Consider the following 8,818-nt stretch of genomic DNA (forward strand, 5'->3'; position numbering starts at 1 on the left):
TGTCTACCTTGTTCTCTCTCTGCAACCTGTCTCTGCAGCACAACTGTCCTGGCAAAACTGCCCTATTTTCTTTTCTGTCTGCACTGTTCTCTCTTAAGTACCCCCTCTTTTCTCTCTGTTCTTAACAACAGCTGGGCATATCCTATCTGTCAAGTCTTTCCCTGATTTATCACTTTGTCTACGTCTCAATTAGACATCACTTTCAAACATAGGTGCTTCCTTCTACAAACTAACTTCACTTTCTATTTGGGATGTACTAAAGGTAAATCTGTATTCCAGGCAGAGAGATTAAAGGTGTGTACTAAGGGCATGTCTATATTTTATCCATGTTGCTGGATTAAAATCCCTCTACAATTTAAAACAGCTTGGACTGGAAGCCCACACCTTTAATCCCAGGAGTCAGAAGATAAGTAGATGTCTATGAGTTCAAGGCCCACCTGATCTACATTGTTCCAAGATAGCCAGAACTACATAGTGAGACCCTGTTTCAAAATAAATAAAATAAAAATTTAGGTCAATGTAGCCCAGTAATTTAAATTTTGGTCTTTAGGACCAAAACTTTGGATCTAATTGCTGTTCGTATTAAGTTGCTTAACAACACCAGAGATTTGATTGTGACCATAAAGCATGGAGAAAACGAAGTACTCCATAGGTGTCCAGGAGGTGGACAAACTGAAGTACTCCGTAGGTGTCCAGGAGGCGGACTGTTGGCAGCATTGTGTGGCTTTCAGTGCTGGGTCTTCTGTGCACACAGCAGCTTTGCCAAGTGCTTTGTGCATCTTCTCTCCTCATGGATGCAGAAGCCCTGATGGCAGCTGCACACACTGCCGAGGGACTCGAGGGCAAGAGCACAGCCCTCACCCAAAATCTGGAGGGCTCTGATTCCTCTGCAGTCCCAGCAAGACCCAAGGGGCAGAACTTCTTGGAAAGCATGTGAGTTCTGGAAGTTTCTGATGTTCTGTAAGGATAACCCACTTAATATAGATCGTATTCAGTTCCACTTAGGGTCTGCCTTCGGTGAGTGTCTTTAGCTCACTATTGTGAATGTGACGTGCTGTCCGAACTGTTATGTTTGTACAGAAACAGTAGGAGCAGAAGTTGGATTTCCCTTCCTCATCATCTATTTGATCTTCATTTTTCGCTCAATAAATTACACACCAGGAATCCTGTACATGGGGAGAAGCAGCTTGGCATTTGAATGTGTTTGCTATTCTTGCAAAAGACCTAAGTTTGATTTCTGTCCGTCTCTCCAAGCAAATCACAACTGCCTGTAACTGCAGCTCCAGTGGATCCAATGACCTCCTAAGGCTCCCACACTAATGTGTGCTTACACATTAATAAAAAAACAGTACAAATCTTGTTTTTAATCCTCAGTATGGTGGCTGGGCTCATAGGACAGCATACACTTGGCAGTCCCAGCACTCAGGAAGTAGAGTGAGGAAGATCAGGAATTTGAGGTCATCCTTGGCTACATAGAAAGTTGGAGGCCAGCCTGGGCTGCCCGAGAGCCTGTCTCAAAAGGACTAAGTAAAAATAAATCCTGGATATGGTCAACTTGCTACCTTCTAACTGAGCTGATTGACCATGCTACCTTTACAGACCTGGTTTAAGGGATGCTTAGCTGGCCAGGTGGTGCGTCAGAGCAGGCAATGGATGCTTATATGTTTCCAGCATTGAACAGACAATGTGTTGCTATTCACTGAACAAGAATGATTTGCCTGGGTATTTTTGTGTCTATGAACTGCTCTGTGAGCTGACCACTGCACTCTGGCATGTGTGGAATTTAGCAGCGAATATTAAGAACAAAGAAGCAATCTTGGATTTGCTCATAACTAAGCTGTTTCTGGCCCAGGTCAAAGGCTCTGCCTTTGGGTAAATGTGGCAAAAAGCACTTTGTGGGTAGTAACTATTCTATATTTAAGTACAAATCATTACTTCTGCCCAGGATAGGTCTCTTCTTTCTGATTTGTGAGATCATACGAACCTTGGTGTCTGCTATAGAGGTGAAGAATCAGCAGCTGCTTCAGGAGGTGGGAATCTAGTGGCTTTTCATCTGAATTTACAGACCACTGTCTTTATGAGTGACAACATAACAAAAAGAAACAATGTGATTTTAAACCCCCTCTGAAGTGGGAAAGGTAACTGCATTTAAAGGGAAGAAAGAGCCATTTTTAAATTAATTAAAAGAGCATTTGGTACATGGAAGGTCATATATTCTGCACTCTACATTTTCAGATAATGAGGCTCACGTGTCTATAATAATTGTTCCTGGCTTTCTATGGTGGGCAAAGCACAAATACGGAGTGTACTTGAAGCCTAGCTGTAAGTAGATTATGAACATTTAATGTAGAATGTTATCATAAGACTCAGGGTACCCAATTGCAGGCTCTGTCACCCACTTTCCGGCGTGCTTCTGAAGATCATAGTTAATTCTGCTGATTTATGGTAATGCCGCTGCCTATCGTCCACGGCATCGGAGACCACTAACAAGCTTAGGATAAGCCTGAGCTGGAATGGTTTGAGGTTTAAATTTCTGTAACGATTATAAAGTAGAAGGAGCAAAATCCTACTGCAGCAGAAAAAAAAAAAAAAAGGTAGGGCATTTCCACCCCACATCACGCCCATCCCCCACTCCCAGCAGCCTCCTCTACAGCAAAAGTAACTTCTAGCATTTTAAACCAAGCAGGCTTCCTGAACAGGGATACTTCTAATTCAAATACTCCCTACTCTGAGCCTTCCCTGGCCGAAGACCGCTCTGAAAGACACCTCCCCCACCTACCCTATCTTTTTGAAGTGATTGCTCTTTTTCAAGAAAATTCCATTTGAGAAGTCACCTTTTTGAACAGTAATTTATATTACATTCAGTCTTGGAAATCAGCATGGTCATTAGCCTCTTCCAGCCAAGCGACTGTGTTATTAACATGTGGCCCCAGCACATGGGTCTTGTCCTCCTTTGAAGTCACCATGGGGGGCGGGGGGGGGGGCGGGGGGGGGTAAGCAAAATGGCAAAAGGGATAGGGCCTGTCTGTGGAGACTGTACCCCAAAGGAGAACATAACAAGAAATTCCTGACAGCCGCCAGAGCCAAGCATGGACCATTCTAAAGATGAACAAGGAACAGGAACACAGACTATCCTTGCCAAGAGACAGAAGAGCAGCTACTTCGGCCTGGAAAGCCTGTGTCATACTTTTGGCTGCAATGTCCTGCTCAGCACAAAAACAGACTCAGCAAGACCTTTCTTTCACATGCCTTTCTTTAATCCCAGCAGCAGGAGAGTGAGGCAGGCAGATTTCTGGAGTTTAAGACCAGTGTGGTCTACCTAGAGGAGTTCCAGGCCAAATAGTGCTACAAAGTAAAACCTTGTCTCAAAGGAATGAATTAGCTAACACACGAGGCTCTTCAGCAAGCATCTTCCTTCCGCAAAGCCAGCCTCTACCTTATGCTGCTGGGTAAACAGGCACAGAGAAAACCAAAGAGTAACGGCAAAGGTCTTACAGACGCTTTGTCTCAGGTCCACTATAACAATCCTTACCCAAAGAACCAGAGATAGCCCTCTACCATGTGCCTCTCTGAATTTTCTCGTTTTAAACTTCACCCCACAGAAGCATGGCTTTTCAACTACAACAAGACGGTTGGTTGTAAACAAAATGGGAGTAACAGGCATGCCCATGGCTTCGCTTCATCCTGGCATCAAAATCCAGCGACAATTACCTCACCACTGTCACTGGGAAGAAGTCTGGACACACATTACTTTCTTCAATACAAACTTTGGTTTCGGAAAAACGACTTAATTTTCCCGGGAGGATAGAGCTTTGTTAGTAGACTGACTAGTAAGCATGAGGCCCTGGGTTCTAGCCCTGAACACTGCATCAATCCAGAGTAGTGGCCCAATCCTGCCTCCCCAGCACTTGAGAGGCAGAGACAGGAGAATCAGCGGTTCAAAGGTCATAATTTTCTCTATAATGAGCTCTAGGCCAGCCTGGGCTATCTGGGGCTCTGTTGTGTAAGAGAGACTGTTTTGTGGATTCTGACAAATGACGTCTTTAGAGTTAGGCATCAGGGGATGCTTGGCTGTTGAGAGAAGCGAAGAGTGGAAGGCTCAAGCTCCCGGGAAGTGGGCTATAAAGGAGGAAGTGAGAGGAGCCACGCAGGGTCTGGGGTGAGGGGAGACTCACGGCCCGGGCAGCAAGGGAATAGAGCATTATTGTTCGCAGTCTACCGAGCCCAAGACCAAGCAGCGAGTGAGTTCTCAAATACAGTAGGTGATGGTGTAAGCAAACAAACCAAAAAGGGAAAGGGCAGAAATGCAGGAAGGAAAGCATTTCGTTATCTCACACCTTGGGAGTCCCTGAGCCTAGCATGGAAGCAAAGTCCCTGGGAGACCCAGGCCGGCTCCTCACTAGGGTTTGCTTTCAAGATGCCATCCTCCCGCCTCCACACTCACTACCAAACAAACACAGAAATCCACTACTGTTCTCCCCAGGCACTCCATTTTCTTCCAATCTGAGAGCCATTTGTGTGTATAATTGAAAATTAGCGGTGCAGCTGTTTGGAGAGAGTAATTTATCACCGCGCATTGTTCGCGCCTGACACTTAGACCTGGCTCTAACAAGCCAGTGCTTGCTGGGGGCTGAGCTACAGAGAGTGATTCGGGGCTGTAATGCTGCGTCTCCCCTGCGTTGTTGCTAATTGTAGCCTCTTTTTCTCCATTGAATTGGGAGTTGAGTAAAAGAGCCTGTTTGCTGTGTGGGTGAGGCTGCCAGGGCCGCCGGCTATTATCACAAGACACTCTTGATCTTTTGAAAAGCAGGAAATAGAATTTTTCTCCAACAGGGAAAGTAATTTGCGATGCGTCCATTAGTTCTTCATTAAAGCAAGATTAAATTGCACGGCAAATCACATCTGTGTTGGGATGATTAAAGGGTGGCATTTTAGAGGCCAAAACTAATTACTAGTCAAAATGAATGGGAGTGAAAAACAGTCGTGTTTTTACGTTAGATAGTGTGGCTTGTAATTAGATTCAAGCTAATTCCACTATTTCTTCTCCTTTAATGAGATGAGCCTGTCCTCATCTTTTTCTAGGCCATGCTAACAGCCCCAAATGTATAATTTTGATAATACTAAGAGTTTACTTTATTGAAATTTCTTTGCTACCTGCCACAAGTGACTTCCCTCTACAGTGCTTTCTTCCCCAGAACACAAGCCTCTGACGACCTAATTTACAATGAAAGCCATTTTAAATGAGTATGTATGTACATTGTGAAGTTATTGGGATTAGCTCTCTGTAGAAATTTGTTCCGATCAAACCCGTCTAGGCTTGACAGAAGAAACAAGAAGGAAGGTGGTGTAGAACGGACCATTGGAGGGCTTCAAATCCAGTGTGCACTTGGGTGGGGTTTTTTTCTGCCCTTTGATACAACTGTTCTCATTCATACCTTCTCTGCTCCCTGCTCTCCCTGTCATTGAAGCATGCTCTGATGGATTGCTGACTGGGTTCAGTTTTTATTTTCATTAAAAAAAAACAAAAACCCTTAGGAATTACAAGAATAGCATTAAGAAACTTAAAATGTACAAGCCTTTGAGCGGCTCTTTGTATTTCTCCGAGGCAAGTTAAGTTGGCTCCATTTTAGTTTTACACAGTGGAAAATAGAAATTTCGAGGGGGAAAAAATCCCACATCATATTTGGATGGAATCATTAGATAAAGTCATCCGCAGAATAAGAAAAGTAAATGGACATGGGCTTTGAATGGGGACCTCTGACCACCACACTTTCTTTCCCAGTTTCTCTGCAGATGAGGATGGCAACAGGGCATCGGAGAACTGCCCATGAACAAAGAGGGATGAACTGCACCAGGAACAATGTTTTGCAAATCAAATTTTTGTCCATAGTCTTTCAGTTAAATCTGCAGGACAATGGCTGCCTTCTACAGGACAATAATATAGAAAGACAAAGACAAAAGAATGTGCTTTCAAGGATATGGGTCTGTGACTGAAATGTGCGCCAAACGGTAAGCATGAACATGGGCCAAGAGTAGGCATGCTCCCCAAAACTCCAAAAGCTGAGACAAAAAAAAAGTTCAAGGCTAGCTTGGCCTACATAGTGGAATACTGTCCCCCAAATAGAAAGAATAGACCCCATGTTCCTGAGAGCCAGTGCCTAGAGCAGACGTGTGAGATTCATATTACCACGTCTGCCTATTTACTCTCTTTGTCGCACATTCCAGCTGGAGTGAATGTGTTCCCGAACTTTCCATCCTTTAGTTAGGGTAGCTATGAGAGGCACTCCTCTTCTACTGCAGGTTGGAATCCGTTTTCCAGTCTCTAATCTTCTCATCTCATCATTAAAACCCAACGATGACCAGAGAAGCATCTGAAAGAGCATTATGGCGCATCAGGGAGCTCAGCACAGTGGTCATCTATCACCAGTCAGGCATCCTGTGGCTTTCTGTGTGCGGTGCTCTGACCACAGGCAGGTAAGCAGTAAAGATGTCATTTGCTGCCAGGCAGTGGTGGCACATAGCTTTAATTCCAGCACTTGGGAGGTAGAGGCAGGCGGATTTCTGAGTTCAAGGCCAGTCTGGTCTACAGAGTGGGTTCCAGGAGAGCCAGGGCTACACAAGAAACCCAGCCTCGAAAAACAAACAAACAAACAAACAAACAAAATAAACAAACAGATGTCATTTGCTACTAATTCAAGAAAAGAGCCAAGCCAGAGTCCATGCTCCACTTTTACAAATGGAGTATTACCCAGTTCTGCTCAGGGCAGTGTCGTGTTTAAAAGGTCTCTCAGGAAGGGTCACTAGAAAGAAATCTGATGGCAACTGCCTCCCCTGGGAGGCTGTGTACAGAGCCTTAGCTCCAGTGACTTACAACAGTGCAGGAGAGAGAGGAGATGCTAGCAAGGAGTTAGAACCTTTTTATAGGGACTGACCTCAGAGCTTGAGCGGGTTGAACAAGCACTCCACCACTGAGCAAAGGTCACAGCCAAAGGTGCTTGGTGGTTATTCAAAAAACATGGCACTGGCTACCCTTGGCACAAACCTCCTTCCTATGGATATCATAGACAGAAAATAACTATTGTCAAATTATATATATTTATTGTAGGCCTACTGTGTGCCAGGTACCTTTCTGGAGGTACAGCCAACTTTGGTCCCCATGGAATCAACAAAACCTAGAAACACATACCACCGATAACGTAACAATTGTTTTAAATAAAGAAGCGGCTTTTAGTAGCACAACATGCTTGAGGTGTGAGAAGGTGGAGTGAGCCACGCATCTGTTGTCGTTCTGCTGACGAAGTCCAGTTGAGACGCAAAACCCAGGGATGCCTTTCTGCTCATCACTGATGCTACCCGCACTCTCTCGAGCCATAGAATCTCCACAGGAAGAACTATAAGACCTGTGGGACTGGATGATCATTCCTTTGAGGGACAGCTACTGGCTAAAGGAAGAGACCCACACTTCCACAGGATGGAAACAAGATGTGAGGTGTGTGCGTGTGTGTGTGCGTGTGTGTGTGTGTGTGTGTGTGTGTGTGTGTTTAGTTGTTATTGTACTCAAGACTTGGCATGTTACCCTGCGGCCGTACCATGTGGCCAAGATTAGATCCTGCTTCTAGTTTTCCTCAGTCAGATGAAAATGCACCAACAGCCACCACCATCCCTCCCCCAGCTTGTGCTGAAAGGCACGCGGTAGCTGCAGAGAGCCTTCCTGGTGATTTCTATGATGCATTCTCCCAATGACTCCCAGGCTCAGTCACCACTCAAGACCCCAAAGCCCATTTGGATGTGATTATTTTCCAATTATTGGCTTAATCAGAAAAACTGTGGACACAAATAGCTGTTCTTTGTATCCTCAGAAACTAAGAGGACTAAACCTTAAATTGCAGCAGAAGGAACTTATTTTAGAAAAAAAATTACTACAGCTATTACACTGCCTGCCTATAGGTAGGGGGCAGGATTCAATCAGCACTGTGGTTAGGCCTTTGCCAATCTATTGAGTCCTGATTGTTGATTAGACACAAAATCAAAAGACTGGGGTAAAATCCTATTTTTAAAAAAAACATCTTGAGTCATTTGGGAGGCAGAGAGTGTTGAGATAAGGCTTGGCCGTGCAGCCCAGGCTGACCACAACACATACACTTGAATACAATAACAACTAAACACACACACACACACACACACACACACTTTGCATCCACCTAGGAGGCCCTCAGGGGGTAGAGAGGAGCATGGAAATGACAAAGATAACACCCAAGACAGCTCAAGGTCTCCTGTGCCAAGTATAGGCTAAACATGACTATGTCATCCTTGAATCTGTTGGCAAACATCAGAGGCAGATCTTGATTCCAGCCTATTCTGGACAGGCTGGGCAGGGAGAGGGACGAGGGTCCATATGTGTGGAGCAACTGTTCTAAAGCAACTGAAAACAAGCATGCTGTTGTGGTTTCTACCCAACTGCCCCAGCCTCCTTTATCCCAATGCATACATCTATAGCATGGTAGGTTTGGGGAAGAGAAGAAAAAAGGAAGAAGGAAGGAAGAGAGTAACCCAGAGACATTGTAATTTACTAATATAAGGCTAAAGTGTAAAACAGGCTAAGCACCCTTCAAATGTTCCCAGGGGTGGGGGCTATGGGTAAAGAGCTGGAGCACAGAAGCTTGCACCTGCAGTCTCAACGCTGGAGAGGCTGAGTACTGAAAGTCAAGGCCAGCTGATGCTACACAACAGGCCTCAGGACAGATAGGTCCACACAGTGAGACCCTGTGTCAAAAGGCAAAAAGCAAAGGAGCTGGGGACGACGCTCTTCAGTTGAGAG

General features: G+C 44.9%; 1 long non-coding RNA gene across 1 annotated transcript; it reads left to right on the forward strand.

Annotated features, from left to right (window-relative positions):
- Positions 1-5,967: 5,967 nt before the first annotated feature.
- Positions 5,968-7,350, forward strand: Gm42204. The gene is made up of 3 exons (XR_880751.1): positions 5,968-6,009; positions 6,301-6,474; positions 7,106-7,350. It is a non-coding gene; the product is annotated as a predicted gene, 42204 (long non-coding RNA).
- Positions 7,351-8,818: the final 1,468 nt, after the last annotated feature.

This window comes from Mus musculus, chromosome 3 (assembly GCF_000001635.26).
Source record: "Mus musculus strain C57BL/6J chromosome 3, GRCm38.p6 C57BL/6J".
Classification (NCBI taxonomy): domain Eukaryota; kingdom Metazoa; phylum Chordata; class Mammalia; order Rodentia; family Muridae; genus Mus; species Mus musculus.